Source organism: Sus scrofa, chromosome 12, assembly GCF_054392235.1.
Source record: "Sus scrofa isolate SSC_HxYL_T2T_F1_AM1 chromosome 12, Sscrofa_HxYL_maternal_Yorkshire_Landrace_v2.0, whole genome shotgun sequence".
In the NCBI taxonomy this organism is placed as follows: Eukaryota; Metazoa; Chordata; class Mammalia; order Artiodactyla; family Suidae; genus Sus; species Sus scrofa.
In genome coordinates this window covers 39,451,386-39,468,061 of record NC_139394.1, presented here as the reverse complement: position 1 = coordinate 39,468,061, position 16,676 = coordinate 39,451,386, and the positions used below count along the sequence as shown (strand labels likewise).

The 16,676-nt window shown below is 38.6% G+C and overlaps 1 protein-coding gene and 1 long non-coding RNA gene across 2 annotated transcripts in view; both read right to left on the bottom strand.

The window, feature by feature from the left end:
• The window catches only part of PPM1E (protein phosphatase, Mg2+/Mn2+ dependent 1E), a 213,252-nt gene that overhangs the window by 162,591 nt on the left and 33,985 nt on the right, over positions 1 to 16,676 (bottom strand). The window lies entirely within an intron of this gene.
• LOC146398202 (uncharacterized) lies at positions 7,992 to 14,394 on the bottom strand. The gene is made up of 2 exons (XR_014821275.1): positions 11,972 to 14,394; positions 7,992 to 10,678 (listed from the first exon to the last, which is right to left on the bottom strand). It is a non-coding gene; the product is annotated as an uncharacterized LOC146398202 (long non-coding RNA).

Below are 16,676 nucleotides of genomic sequence, written 5' to 3'. Positions count from 1 at the left end.
CCTCCATATGCCATGGGTGTGGCCCTAAAAACACAAAAAGATCCAAAAAAAAAAAAAAAAAAAAAGCCACATAAAGTTTCTATAAGAAAACAGGAGAGAATATCTTTACATCTTTGGATAGGCAAAGGTTTCTTACAGCAGGAAAGCAACAACAATAAAAGAAAAAACTGACATTCATCAGATTTTTTAAATTCTGCTCACTCAAGACACCATTTTTAAGAAAAAGAACGAATAAGTCACGCAATAGAAGAAAATATTCGCAAAACGTATAAACAACAAACACTCTCATCCAGGATATATAAAGAACTCCAACTCAATAACAAAAAAGACAAGTCATTTTTAAAATGGGAAAAATAGAGAGTTCCCATCATGGCTCAGAGTAGCAAACCGGACTGGGATCCATAAGGATGTGGGTTCGATCCCTGGCCTCGCTCAGTGGGTTAAGGATCTAACATTGCTGTGAGCTGTGCTGTGGGTCGCAGACATGGCTCAGATCCTGTGTTGCTGGGGCTGTGGCATAGGCATGCAGCTGTAGCTCTGATTTGACCCCTGGTAATTTCCATATGCTGCGGGTATGCTCCCTAAAAAGCCAAAAGGGAGGGGCAAAATAGATGAATGAACACTTCACAAATCAGGTTATATAAATGGGTAATGAGCACATGAAAAGATCTTCAATATCAGGGAAATACAAATTAAAGCCATAGTGATACTATTAAATACCCACAGAATAGCCAAATTAAAAAGACTGACAACACCAAATGCTGGCCAAGAGATGATGCAACTGGAATTCTCATACATTTCTGGGGGCCACACAAAAGGGGACAATAACTTGGGACTATGTTAAGCAGTTTCTTGATCCAGCATTTCTATCCATGTATTTATATAAAAGAAATAAAAGCAAGCTTCCACAAAAAGTCTTGTACAAGAATGTTTGCAGTGGGGTATTCTTGTGGTGAAGTGGGTTAAGGATATGGCATGGTCACTGCAGTGGCTTGGATTGCTACTGTGGCTTGGGTTTGATCCCCAGCCCAGAAACTTTTACTCACAATAACAAAAAACTGTAAGTAGCTGAGATGTCCATCAATAAGAGAATAAACGAAAAAACTGAGATACATTCAAAGGAGTACTATTAAGTAATAAAAAGAAATAAACTAAAAATATGCAACAAAAATAGGGGAATTTCAAAAAAAAATTCCTTCCTGAAAGAAGTTTTACACAGAAGAGTATGTATTGTATGGTTCCATTTATAAGAGATTCTTTATTATCTTTTTTGGCCATGACTGCATGGCATGTGGAAGTTCCTAGGCCAGGGTTCAAACCTGTGCCACAGCGGCAACCCAAGCTGCTGCAGTGACAATGCCAGATCCTTAACCCTCTGCGCCACAAGAAAACTCCAAATGAGATTCTTGAATATTAAAAATTAATCTGTGGCAGAAAAATGAGTATTGGCTCCTCTGGGAACTGAGTGAAAAAGGGCTTAAAGGTAATTCCCAGTGTGGCATAGTGGAAACAAACCCAACTAGTATCCATTAGGATGCAGGTTTGATCCCTGGCCTTGCTCAGTGGGTCAAAGGACCCAGCATTGCCATGAGCTGTGGTATAGGCTGCAGACATTGCTTTGATATGGGATTGCTGTGGCTGTGGTGTAGGCTGCACCTATAGCTCCGATTAGACCCATAGCTTGGGAACTTCCATATGCTATGGGTGTTGCCTAAAAAAAAAAAGAAAAAAGAAAAAAGGGCATGAAGAGGAATTTCCACTGTTGCGCAACACTGGCTTCTTTGAAGCACGCAGGTCTGATTCCCTCCCCTGCCAACCCCGGCACAACTAGATTAAGGATCCAGCATTGCAACTGCAGCTTGGATCTGATCCCAAACTCCATATGTCCTAGGTGGTCAAAAAAAGGAGAAAAAAAGGGCATGAAGAAAATTTCTAGAATCAAAATAATGTTCTAATCCTGGTAGGGGTTTGAGTTATTAGATACATATATTTGTCAAAATTCATCGAATAATTCAATTAAAATTTATGTACTATATTGCATGCAGATTTTACTTTAAAAAGTACACAGGAAGTTCCCCTGCGGCACAGTGGGTTATTAAGGATCCAGTGTTGCCACAGCTGTGGAGCAATGCAGTTACAACCAGCATTGCTGGTTCAATCCCTGGCACAGAAACTTCTATGTGTCACAGGTGCAGCTCCCACGCCCACCACCCAAAAAAGGAAACAAATATTGAAGTATAGTAATATTTGTTTATTTAGATATTTAGGAGCAAAGTCTGCAAATCACTTTAAATGCAACCAAAAAATAAGAAGGATAGAGGGTCATAAATGGATAAAACATGATAAAGCAAATATAGTAAGATATCAATTGTAGAATCAAAGTTAAGGGTGTTTACTGTTCAATTCCTTCTACTTTACTATTTGAAAATATTTATATAATGTTGGAGAAAAAACAAAAACAAAAGTAAATAGTAGTTCTCTCATGGTGTAGCAGATTAAGGATCTAGCACTGCCACTGCCATGGCTCAGGTCATTACTGTGATGCAGGTTTGATCTCTGACCTAGGAACCACCACATGCCACCAGTGCGGCAAAAAAAAAAAAAAAAAAAAAACAGGGTAAATTACATTGAATCAAAGATAAAGGTCAATGTCAAGTTAAAGTGCTACAGCAAATCGGAGTTCCCATCGTGGTTCGGTGGTTAATGTACCCGACTAGCAACCATGAGGACGAGGGTTCAATCTTTGGCCTTGCTCAGTGGGTTACAGATCTGGCATTGCCGTGAGTTGTGGTATAGGTTGCAGATGTGGCTCAGATCCCGAGGTGCTGTGGTTCTGGCACAGGCTGGAGGCTACAGCTCCCCTAGTCTGGGAACCTCCATAGGCCTCTGGTGCGGCCCTAAAAGGCAAAAAGACCAAAAAAAAAAAAAAAAAAAAAAAAAAAAAGGTACAGCAAATCAAAAGATAAAGAATTGTTGAAAGTATTCAATCATTTAACATTTTAAACTTTCTAAACTTTAACACAAGCTAAATGACTATACTCAATTCAAAAGTGATCTTAGACTTGATTTTAGACTTATAAAAATATTCAGTTTAAATATAAAACTTCATACTCAAGAATAATCATGTTGAAAAATATCAACATTATGAACCCAAGTGGTGATAGTGAATATTTCAATTGTGATAATTTGAGGTATTATAACAAGGAAGAATATCTTAGATATATTTAAAGTATAGGGGAGTTCCCTGATGGCCTAGAAGTTAAGGACTCAGCACTGTCACTACTGTGGTTCGGGTTCAATTCCCGGCCCTGGAATTTCTATATGCAGTCACCAAAAAAAAAATTTTTAATGTAGTATATAGTTAGTTTATGATCAAGTATGAAATTCTACTTATTGATAATGGACAAAATATTAATAACTAGTAATTATAGAACTGTACAGATTTAACCAAATAAAATTGTTCTGTAACATAAAATTTACACTCCAGATCTTAGGTACAGTTTGCTTAACTTTTACTACTTTATAAAATTATAGAATTAAATATGTATTTTATAAAAGCATTTAAAATATGTGATGTTAGTGTATTATATGCGATAGTGTATCTTTATCTCTCTCCATATATATATGGTCTATCAGGTCACTACTGTGACGCAGGTTTGATCCCTGACCTAGGAACCACCACATGCCACCAGTGCAGCAAAAAAAAAAAAAAAAAGTAAATTATATATATAAAGAGAGAGAGAAAACAAGGATTTAACTTTAAAATATGAAAGGAGTTAAGAAATCAGGAAAGTTCAAGACAGGACAAAAATAAAAAGTTCAAATGGAATTTAAAAAAAGACAAAAGCATCTGCCAAGCCAATGTAATTATTAAACACCCACAAAAAGGTAGCAAAACGCATGCAAAGCAAAATAAAAGCTCAGAGAAGAGAAATATAATTAAATTGGAATCTTTGAGGAACTCTTCAGAGAGGAAACAGTCTTAAAGTGGCTCCCAAAAGATATATATAAGAGCAAAAAGGAGAGGGAAGGCTACTCAAGGGAAGGGGAAAGATGGCATGCCAAGAAAGACACAAAGGTGGGAGTAAGTATGGTGTGTGGGGAAGAAGCAGGCAAGGAAGCAGTGTTAGGTATAACCTAAGTAGAGTATTACTTCCTGGACCATACTAAAATGAAATTAGCAGACAGTTCATGTTGGGAATAATGGAAAACAAAATAGGTAAGTGTTACAGAGGATGAAAAACAGACTTCATCTAGCTTTAGTTTTCTCCCTATAAGCAGTAGGCCCCCTTCTGTGCTCCTTGACACCAGTCCCTTTCGTCATGGGCCTAACCTCATCTACGTATGTAAGGATATCTAACTGAAGCCCGAGAAATTAAGTTACCTGATAAATTGAGCTTACAGAATTAGATAAACTATAATGCTTATTGAATATCTGAAACAGGCAACAGTATCACATCAGGAGAAGGCAAAAAATAAAAATAAAATAAAAGCAAAGTACTATGCAAAAGGATCACATCTAGAAGTCATCTAAGTAGAAAAAATGAGAATAAGATGCCTTTTGTTCAGTCTGCAGTAGATGTCAAGTTAGCAAGAAAGGCACTACTGGATCATAGCTAATTCTTCTGATTAAACATCCCACACATTGAGACATTAGCCAGTGAATTTTGCAGAGTTCCTGGGATTACCTCAAAGACACATGATGAAAGTAATATAAATTTAACCTACTACTAGAGAAAAGAATGTAAGGAGAAAAACAATTGGAAGGTATAAAAATGAAGACCTGAACTAAGGTGGTTGCAATAAGAACAGAGAATCTAAGACACGTTTCAAAAAAATGACAGAATGAAAGTAGGGATGGATGAGAAGACTGTGAGCTTTTAGAAATTCTAAAGAGGAGTTCCCCATCGTGGCGCAGCAGAAACAATCCAACTAGGAACCATGGGGTTACGGATTCAATTCCTGGCCTTGCTCTGTGGGTTAAGGATCCGGCATTGCTATGAGCTGTGGTGTAGGTTGCAGACACAGCTCGGATCTGGCGTTGCTGTGGCTGTGGCATAGGCCAGCAGCAACAGCTCTGATTAGACCCCTAGCCTGGGAACTCCCATATAACATGGGTGTAGCCCTCAAAAGTCCAAAAAAAAAAAAAAAAAAAAAATTCTGAAGAGGTGCTTTTTTTTTTTTTTTTTTTTTTTACTTTTTAGGACCACACCCACGGCATATGGAAGTTCCCAGGCTAGGGGTCTAATCAGAGCTGTTGCTGCCAGCCTACACCACAGCCACAGCAACATAGGATCCTTACGCTGAGCAAGCCCAGGGATCAAACTCATCCTCATGGATCCTAGTTGAGATCGTTAACCACTGAGCCATGAAGGGAACTCCCTTAAGAGGTGCAATCTGATGAGGATGCTCTGAAATGAAAAGTGATCATGTTTCCTAATGTATCTTTTGGAAATAGCTTGAGCTTTAGTGAAAGCATAAAGCTGTAGAAGTCTATCATCTAAAAGAAAGAAAAGGTCATTTAATTGCTTTTACTAAGCCATCTTTCAGTTCAAAACAGATGTATATTATGTTAGGTTTGATAGTTCATTTTGTAGTCTGTTATTATGAAAATTCTCAGTTTTGAGAATATGAAAGCAATATACCTGAAGCATCAGCCACCTCATTATTAGGATTAATTCAGCTGATTTGGTTGGTTAAGTAAGCTCTGATTCACTGGCCAAGAGCAAACTTACCAAAAATCATTTTACCTAAAGGCCAATTCACTGAATTCAGCTTTAAGTCTTTGCTTGATAGCATTTGTGCTCATAATAGCATCTAAAGTAATGTTCATTTGTTTGCCCTCAATCACCACTAATGTCACCAGAGACTTGAGAGCACAGAAAGGAAGACTAGGCCTAGTCTCCAAATTCTTCACTGATAAAGAATACATTTATTGCAATTATATTTCTGAATATTAAATTTTTTTCTCTGTCCTCCTTCTCAACAGTAGCAAGGAACTGGAATATGAAAACCAATCAACTAACTCTAGTTGAAAACAAACCAATATAAGTAATGGTATTTGGTGAAATGGATTTCTTCTGATAAGAATATGTGCCCTTCTCTCTTGAAGCTACACCTGGATGAAAGCGTACTATTTCACCAGACTGAAGAGGCTCATTCATCTAAGGCATACAAATTACTCCAGTTGCCATTTTTTTCTTCTTTTTCCTTTTTTAAAATTTTATGGCCACACTCAAGTATATGGAAGTTCTTGGGCCAAGAACTGAATCCAAGCCACAGCTGCAACCTATGCTGCAGCTGTAGCAAAACCAGATCCTTAACCTACTGCACCGAGCCATGGGTCAAACCCGCACCTCCACAGCAACCCAAGCTACTGCAGTCAGATTGTTAACCCACAGTGCCATAGCAGGAACTCCTTAGTCACCATCTTAAGGAAAGACTCTCTTTTGGTGAAAATCAAGGAAAGAAACTTTATGTAGTTTGATATACTGAAAGACTGCAAAAATAGAAAGCCGGAACAAGAATTTCTATAAAGAACTGGCATTTTCATCCTTTAAAGAAAACTGTTACCTCTGGATGTAGTAGAGCCTTTTATTGTTTATTCCAGACTATTAGCATTTCAAAATTATTGTTTCTTTTCATATGTCATTTTATTTTTATAATTCTAATATATTCTTTTATTCCTATAATTCTTAATATTCAGGCTAGAGCAATAATTATGAGTTGCAGGTAATTATTTCAAATATCAAACACATTTAATAATTCTATAATTGAAATAACTACTCACAGATGAGCCACTAATAATTAAATGTACATAATATAGAACTTAGATGTCTTTTTTCTTTTTTCTTTTTTTTTTTTTTGGTTGCAGCATGTAGTTGCTTGATGTGGGATCTTAGTTCTCAGACCAAGAATCAAACCCAGGCTGCAGCAGTGAAAGCGCTGCCACCAGGGAACTCCAAGGACTTCAATATCTCAATCAGAAATGCTTTGTATATTCTCCCCCAAACACTAAAATTCATACATACCTTTAAATATGAGGAAATTTTGATTTACATTTAAGTATTGAAGATTTCTAATTCATTTCCATTTTCTTTCTTTCTTTTTCCTTTTTTTTAAGGCTATACCTGTGGCATACAAAAGTTCCCAGGCTAGGGGTCAAATCAGAGCTACAACTGAGGCCTACATCACAGCCATGGAAACACTGGATCTGAGCCACATCAGCGACCTATGCTGAGCTGGATCTTTAACCCACTGAGCAAGGCCATGGATAGAACTCATAACCTCACAGAGACAACACTGGCTCCATAACCCCCTGAACCACAGTGGGAATGCTCCCATATTCCTTTTTATTGCACTGAGTCAAGAAACAATTTCTGTGTTAATTATGTATGCTCTCCCTTTGTAACAGCAAACACTACACTAATGGAAGAAATATAAAATGATTAGTTCATGGGCTCCAAGAATAACAAACTATTAAATCTATACAGAAAATTAGTGTTGATTTCCTTTTTTAAAAACAAATTTGGGGAGTTCCCGTCGTGGCTCAGTGGTTAACGAATCCAACTAGGAACCATGAGGTTGCGGGTTCGGTCCCTGCCCTTGCTCAGTGGGTTAAGGATCCCGAGTTGCCGTGAGCTGTGGTGCAGGCGGCAGACTCGGGGTCCCGCGTTGCTGTGGCTCTGGCGTAGGCCAGCAGCTACAGCTCCAATTTGACCCCTAGCCTGGGAACCTCCATGTGCCACGGAAGCGGCCCTAGAAATGGCAACAAGACCACAAAATATAAATAAATAAATAAAATAAAAATAAATAAAAACAAATTTGGAGCCAGTAATGCATTTGTAGTTAACAAGTCATGTGTACTCAGAAAATTTATGCACAAAATACCTAATCTAATAGAGCCTGCGCTTGTAAGAATCCTGCCATTATAATTGTTTATATCCAACCTAGGACCCAGTCGGGTTTTGGTGCCACATAGCCTGTATGTCTTTTCTTTTTTTTTGGCCATGCCCACAGATAAGGTAATTCCTGGGCCAGTGATTAAACCCATGCCACAGCAGTAACCCAAGCAACTGCTGTGACAACACTGGATACTTAGCCTGCAGCACCATAAGAGAACTCCCTGTGTGTCATTTTTGCCATTTATTAGTTATACAACTTTGGATAAATTATCAAACTTTGGCCTTGAATACCTTATCTAATAGAATTTGTAGGAGAATTAAACACAACTACAGGAGTTCCTGTCATGGCGCAGTGGTTAACGAATCCGACTAGGAACCATGAGGTTGCGGGTTCGGTCCCTGGCCTTGCTCAGGGGGTTAATGATCCGGCATTGCCGTGAGCTGTGGTGTAGGCTGCAGATGCGGCTCGGATCCCACGTTGCTGAGGCTCTAGCATAGGTCGGCGGCTACAGCTCCGATTAGACCCCTAGCCTGGGAACCTCCATATGCCGCCAATGCGGCCCTAGAAAAAGGCAAAAAGACAAAAAAATAAAATAAAATAAAATAAAAAATACATTTTGTAAGGCTATAGTTGCCATAGTTAGTGATACCGCTGATGTATCTGGGCAAAGTAAGTTGAAAGCCTTCTGGGAGTTCCCTGGTGGCCTAGTGGTTAAGGATCAGGCATTGTCACTGCTGTGGCTTAGGACACTGCTGTTGCACAGCTTCTAACCCTAGCCTGAGAACTTCTGCCTGCCACAGGCGCAGCCCCCCCCCCAAAAAGGAGGGGGTGAGTTTAAAAGAAAAAGAAAGAAAACCTCCTAGAAAGGATTCACTACTCTAGATGCCATTAAGAACATTTGCAATTCATGGAAAGAGGTCAAAATATCAACACAGAAATTTGGAAGAACTTGACTCTAACCCCTGTGGATGACTCTGAGAGGTTTAAGGCATCAGTGGAGGAAGGAACTGCAGGTGTGGTGGAAAGAGCAAGAGAACTAGAATTATAAGGCTAGCCTGAAGATGTGACTGAATTACGAAACCTTATGATAAAATTTTAACAGATGGGGAATTACTTCTTATGGCTAAGTAAAGAGAGTGGCTTCTTAAGATGTAATCTGCAAGTGAAGATGCTATGAAAACTGTTGAAGTGATAACAAAGGATTTAGAATATGACATAAACTAAGTTGACAAAGCAGTGTCAGGGTTTGAGAGGACTGACTCCAAATTTGAAAGAAGTTCCACAATGTATAAAATGCTATCAACCAGCATTGCATGCTACAGAGAAATTGTTTGTAGAAGGAAGAGTCAATTTATTGATGCAATAAACTTCATAGTTGTCTTATTTTAAGAAACTGCCACAAAACTTCCAGGTTGGTGAACACATGGAGATTCAGGCAGAGCTACAGGCCTGGAGAGGGCATGTAAGCTCTGTGCCCCTTCCCCATATCTTGCTTGCCCTATGCATCTCTTCCATTGCATATTAATGTGTATCTATTATCATAACTGTTAATAAATTACTATAAGTAAATATTCTATGCTAGGAAAAAGAAGACAGCAATAATAACGACACAGAATAACATAGAATCACAGAGTTTCCAGTGGGGCTCAACAAGCAATCTTGCACCACTACCTTGCCCCACCCAAGAGCCTGCAGGCTCCAGTGCTGGGACGCTTCAGGCCAAACAACCAACAGGGTGGGAACACAGCCCCACCCATCAGCCAGTAGGCTACCTAAAGACTTCCTGAGCCCACACACACCTCTAGACATACCCTTGACACAGTTCTGACCACCAAAGGCCAAGATCCAGCTTCACTTACCAGTGAAGTTCAAGAAGTACAGCAAGTTCCATACAGGATTAACCCAAGGAGGAGCACACTGAGACACAGAGTAATCAAACTGACAAAAATTAAAGACAAAGAGAAAATATTAAAAGTAACAAGGGAAAAGCAAAAAGTAACATACAAGGGAATCCTGCTAAGACTATCACCTAATTTTTCAGCAGCAACTCTGCAGGCCAGAAGGCAATGGAATAATATATTTAAAGTGATGAAAACGGAAAACCTACAATCAGGAATACTTTACCCAGCAAGGCTCTTGTTCAGATTTGACAGAAACAAAACTTTACAGACAAGAAAAACCAAAAAGAATTCATTGCCACCAAAGCAGCTTTACAACAAATACTAAAGGAACTTCTCTAAGTGGAAAAGAAAAGGCAACAACCAGAAACAAGAAAATTATGAATGGGAAAGCTCACTAAAGATAAAAGGTAGGAAATCATCTACATAAAAACATGATATCGAAACCAATAAGCATGAGAAGAATACAGTACAAATGCTGTATATTTAAAATGCATTTGAAATTAAGAGATCAGTAAGTTTTAACCCCCCCCCATATATATACAGACTGCTCTACCAAAATCTCATGGTAACTGCAAACAAAAAAAAAATCTATAATAGATATACACATATACACAAAAAAGGAATCCAAACATAAGATTAAAGATGGTCATTAAATTACAAGGGAAGAGGGAGTTCCCATCATGGCTCGGTGGAAACGAATCTGACTAGGAACCATGAGGTTGCGGGTTTGATCCCTTGCATCACTCAGTGGGTTAAGGATCCGGTGTTGCTGTGAGCTGGGTGTGGTGTAGGCTGCAGACGTGGCTTAGATCTGGCGTTGATGTAGCTGTGGCTGTGGTAGTAGGCCGGCAGCTGTAGCTCCAATTAGACCCCTAGCCTGGGAACCTCCATATGCCGCAAATGTGGCCCTAAAAACAAAACAAAACAAAACAAAAACAAAAACAAAAAAACAGAGGGGAAGAGCATAAAAGAGGAAATGGGAGGAGCCTACAAAAACAAATCCAAAACAATTAACAAAATGGCAATACATACGTATCAATAAGGTCCTTGAATGTTATTGGATTAAAAGCTACAACCAAGAGTTCCCTTTGTGTCTCAGCAGTAACGAGCCCAACTAGTATCCATAAGGACATGGGTTTGATCCCTGGACTCACTCAGTGGGTTAAGGATCTGGCACTGCCACAAGCTATGGTATAGGTTGCAGACATGGCTCAGATTCTGCATTGTTGTGGCTGTGGTGCAGGCTGACAACTACAGCTTAGATTTTACCCATAGCCTGGGAACTTCTATATGCCATGGGTGCGGCCCTAAAAAGACTAAATAAATAAATAAATAAATGTCCCAACCAAAAGACACAGACTAGCTGAATGGATACAAAAACAAGAACCACATATATGGTGTCTATAAAAGACACGTCATATCTAGAGAGACACATACAGACTCAAAATGAAGGGACTGAAAAAAGTATTCACTTGCTGTGGCATAGGCCTGCAATTGCAGCTCCAATTTGACCCCTAACCCAGGAACTTCCATATGCTGCAGGTGTGGCTGTAAAAAGGCAAAATAAATAAATACAGACATTTAAAAAAATACTCTATGCAAATGGAAATAAAGTTGGAGTAGCCATACTAATATCAGAATAGATTTTAAAATAAAAAATGTTACAAGAGACAAAGAAGGATACTACATAATAATCAAAGGATTAATCCAAGAAAATATAACATTTGTAAATATATAAGCACCAACATAGGAGCACCTCAAAAGATAAGGCAAATGTTAACAGGCATAAAAGGAAAAACTGACAGTAACATAGTAATAGTGAGGAACTTCAGCCCTCCACTTACATCAATGGACAGATAATCCAGAAAGAAAATCAATAAGGAACATAGGCCTTAAATGACACATTAAACCAGTTAGTCTTAAATGGTATATATTCCATCCGAAAGCAGCAGAACACACATTCTTTTTAAGTGCACATGGCTGGAGTGCCCATTGTGGCTCCTTGGGTTAATGAACCCAACGAATATCCATGAGGATGCAGGTTCAATCAGTGTGTTAAGGATCCAGCACTGCTGTAAGGGGTGGCATAGGTCATTAATGTGGCTCAGATCTGGCATTGCTATTGCTGTGACACAGCCTGGCAGGTGTAGCTCTGATTTGAGTACTAGCCTGGGAGCTTGCATATGCTGCAGGTGTGTCCCTTACAGGAAAAAAAAAGGGGGGGGGGTACATGGAACATTCCCCAGGATAGATCACATGTTGGGCCACAAAGCCAGCCTCCATAAATTTAAAAAAACTGAAATCATATCAAGCATCTTTTCCGACCACAACACTCTGAATTAGAAATCAACTATAAGAAACAGACAAAAGACAAAAATATGTGGAGGCTAAACAATATTTTACTAAACAACCAATGCATCACTGAATAAATCAAAGAAATAAAAAACACTTAAAGACAAAATAAAAATGAAAACACAGTGATACAAAACCTATGGAATGCAGCAAAAAAAAATAGTCTAAAAAGAAGGTTTAAACAAGCCAATTGAAAAATGGGCAAAAGACCTGAAGAGACATTTCTCCAAAGGAGATATACAGATGGCCAACAAGCACATGAAAAAATGCTCAACATCATTAATTATTAGAGAAGTGAAAATCAAAACTACTATGAGGTACCACCTCACACCTGTCAGAATGGCCATCAATAACAAGCAAGTCAACAAATAACAAATGCTGCAGAGGGTGTGGAGAAAAGGGTACCTTCCTGCACTGTTGGTGGGAGTGTAAACTGGTACAACCACTATGGAAAACAGCATGGAGGGACCTCAGAAAACTAAAAACAGAACTACCATATGACCAAGGCATCCCACTCCTGGGCATATATGTGGACAAATCTTTCACTGAAAAAGATACATGCACCCCCATGTTCACTGAAGCTCTATTCACAACAGCCATGACATCGAAACAACCTAAATGTCCATCGACAGATGAATGGATTAAGAAGGTGTGGTTTACATAACACAATGGAATATGAATCAGCCATAAAAAAGAACAAAATAATACCATTTGCAGTATCACGGATGGAACCAGAGACTCTCATACTAAGTGAAGAAAGTCAGAAAGAGAAAGGCAAATACTGTATGATATCACTTATATCTGGAATCTAATATAAGGCACAAATGAACCTTTCCACAGAAAAGAAAGTCATGGACTTGGAGAACAGACTTGCGGCTGCCAAGAGGGAAGGGGAGAGTCTGGGGTTAGCAGATGCAAACTACTGCATTTGGAGTAGATAAGCAATGAGATCCTGCTGTATAGCACAGGGACCTACAGCTAGTCACTTATGATGGAACATGATGGAGGATAAGAAAAAGAATGCAGGAGTTAACGTTGTGGCGCAGTGGTTAACGAATCCGACTAGGAACCGTGAGGTTGCGGGTTCGGTCCCTGCCCCTTGCTCAGTGGGTTAATGATCCGGCGTTGCCGTGAGCTGTGGTGTAGGCTGCAGACGCGTGGCTCGGATCTTGCGTTGCTGTGGCTCTGGCGTAGGCCAGTGGCTACAGCTCCGATTCAACCCCTAGCATGGGAACCTCCATATGCCGTGGGAGCGGCCCAAGAAATAGCAACAACAACAACAACAACAAAAAGACAAAAAGACAAAAAAAAAAGAAAGAAAAAGAATGCATATATATGTGTGTGTGTGTGAGAGAGAGAGATGGGGTCACTTTGCTGGACAGTAGAAATTAACAAAACATGGTAAATCAATTATAATGGAAAAAATTTAAATCATTAAAAAAATTAAAATGCAGAGAAAACAGAAAAAAAAGGTTTAAAGCAATAGAAGGTTACCTCAGGAAATAAGAAAAGCTCAATTAAATGATTTAAATAAATAAACAAAACAACTAAAGAAGAACAAACAAAAATCAAAATTAATGGAAGAAAAGAAATAAAGATCAGAGCAGAAATAAGTGAAATAAAAACTAACAAAAGAATAGAAAAGATCAATGAAACTAAAAGCTGCTTATCTGAAAAGATAAACAAAATTGATAAACCTTTAGCCAGACTCACAGAGGAAAAAAGGGAGAAGGCCCAAATCAATTAATTAGAAGTGAAAAAGAAGGAGTTACAACTGACCACACAGAAATACAAAGGATCATGAGACTACTATGGACACCCATATGCCAATAAAATGTACAACCTAGAGGAAATGGACAAATTTCCTCTAGGACAAATTCTTAGAAAAGTACAATCTCCCACAACTGAACCAGGAAGGAATAAAAAATGTGACAGATAAATTACCATTACTGAAATTGAATCTGTGATTTTAAAAGCCTTAATAGAGAGTTCCCATTGTGGCCCAGTGGGTTAAAAACCCAACTAATATCCATGAGGATCTCTGGCTTCACCCAGAAGGTTAAGGATCTGGTGTTATCACAAGCTGCAGTGTAGGTCACAGATGTGGCTCAGCTCTGGTGTTGCTGTGGCTGTTGCATAAGCTGGCAGCTGCAGCTCAGATGCAACACCTAGCCTGGGAACTTCCATACACCCCAGGTGCAGCCCTTAAAAAAAAAAAAAAAAAAAAAAAAAAAAAGTTTCCAATAAACAGAAGTTCAGGACTGGATGGCTTCACAAGTGAATTTTATCAAACATTCAGAGAAGAGTTAACACTTACCCTTCTGCAACTATTCCAAAAAACTGCAGAGGAAGGAACACCCCCAAATTAATTCTATGAGGCTACCATCACCCTAATACCAAAACCACACAAAGATACCACAAAAAAAGAAAATTACAGGCCAATATCTCTGATGAACAAAATGCAAAATCCTCAACAAAATACTAGCATTGAATGCAATACATTAAAGGATCATACTACAAAATCAACTGGGATTTACCCCAGGAATGCAAGTATTTTTCAATAGCCAAAAATCAATTAGTGTGATACATCACATAAACAAATTGAATAAAAACCATACGGTTATTTCAACAGATGCAGGGAAAGCTTTTGACAAAATTCAACATCCATTTTTTAAATTTATTTATTTATTTATTTGTCTTTTGTCTTTATGCGGCCACACCCGAGGCATATGGAGGTTCTCAGGCTAGGGGTCTAATCAGAGCTGTTGCTGCTGGCCTACGCCAGAGCCACAGCAACACCAGATCTGAGCCGTGTCTGCAACCTACACCACAGCTCATGGCAATGACGGATCCTTAGCCCACTGAGTGAGGCCAGGGACCAAACCTGCAACCTCATGGTTCCTAGTCAGATTCCTTTCTGCTGCCCCATGACGGGAACTCCAACATCCATTTATGATTAAAAAAAAAAACCCTCCAGAAAGTGAGAAGAGGGAACCTATCCCAACATAATAAATGCCATATATGAAACTAACAGCACCATACTCAATGGTGAAAAGCTGAAAAAGCTTCTGCTAAGATCAGAAACAAGACAAGGATGGCCACTCTCGCCACTTTTATTCCACACCGTTTTCGAAGTCCTAGCCACAGCAATCAGAGAAGAAAATGAAATAAAAGGAATCCAAAGCAGAAAAGAAAACTGTCACTCTTTGCAGACAACATGATACTACACATAAAAAATCCTATTTATGCACCAGAAGACTATTAGAGTTCACTAATGAATTCAGTAAAGTTGCAGGATACAAAATTAATACTCAGAAATCTGTTGCATTTCTATACACTAACAATGAAAGATGAGGAAGAGAAATTATATGTAATAACCTCTATGGGAAAAAAATTGATATATGTATATGTATAACTGATTTCACTTTGCTGTACACCTGAAACTAATACGACATTGTAAGTCAACTATAATTCAATAAAATTTTTTTAAAAAGGAAAAGAATATACCCCAAGAGCAAAAAAAAGAGATAGAGAGAGAGAGAAATTAAGAAAACAATCCCACTTAACATCGCATCAAAAAGAATAAAATACCTAGGAGTAAATCTACCTAAGGAGAAGAAAGACCTATACTACAAAAACTAATTAAAGAGGATGGAAAGCTATTCTGTGTTCTTGGATCAAAAGAACCAATATTGTTAAAATGACTATGCTACCCAAGGCAATCTACATATTCGATTCAATTCTTACCAAATTACCAATGGTTTTTTCACAGAACTAGAACAAAAAAAAATTTAATTTCTATGGAAACACAAAAGACTCCAAATAGATTATACTACAAAACTACAGTCATCAAAACATATGGTACTGGGGAGTTCCCGAAGTGGCGCAATCCGACGAGGAACCATGAGGTTGTGGGTTCGATCCCTGGCCTCATTCAGTGGGTTAAGGATCTGGCGTTGCCGTGAGCTGTGGTGTAGGTCACAGATGTGGCTTGGATCTGGCGTTGCTGTGGCTGTGGTGCAAGCTGGCAGCAACAGCTCTGATTAGACCCCTAGCTGAGAACCTCCATAGGCCATGGGTGTGGCCCTCAAAAGACAAAAAACAAAACAAACATATGGTACTGGCCCAACAGAAATACAGATCAATGGAATAAGACAGAAAGCCCAGAAACAATCCTATGGTCAATTAATCTACAACTAAAGAGACAAGAATATATAGTGGAGAAAAAACAATCTCTTCAATAAGTAGTGTTGCGAAAACTGACAGCTACTTGTAAAGGAATGAAATCAGAACACTGTCTAACACAATATACTAAAATAAACTCAAAATGGAAAAAGACCTAAAGACCAGATACTATAAAACTCCTAAAGGAAAACATAAGTAGAACACTTTTGGATATAAATCACAGCAATATCTTTTTTGATCCACCTTCTAGAGTAACAGGAATGAAAAAGTAAATAAATAAACATATGGGGCCTAATTAAAAGCTTTTGGAGTTCCTGCTGTGGCACAATGGGA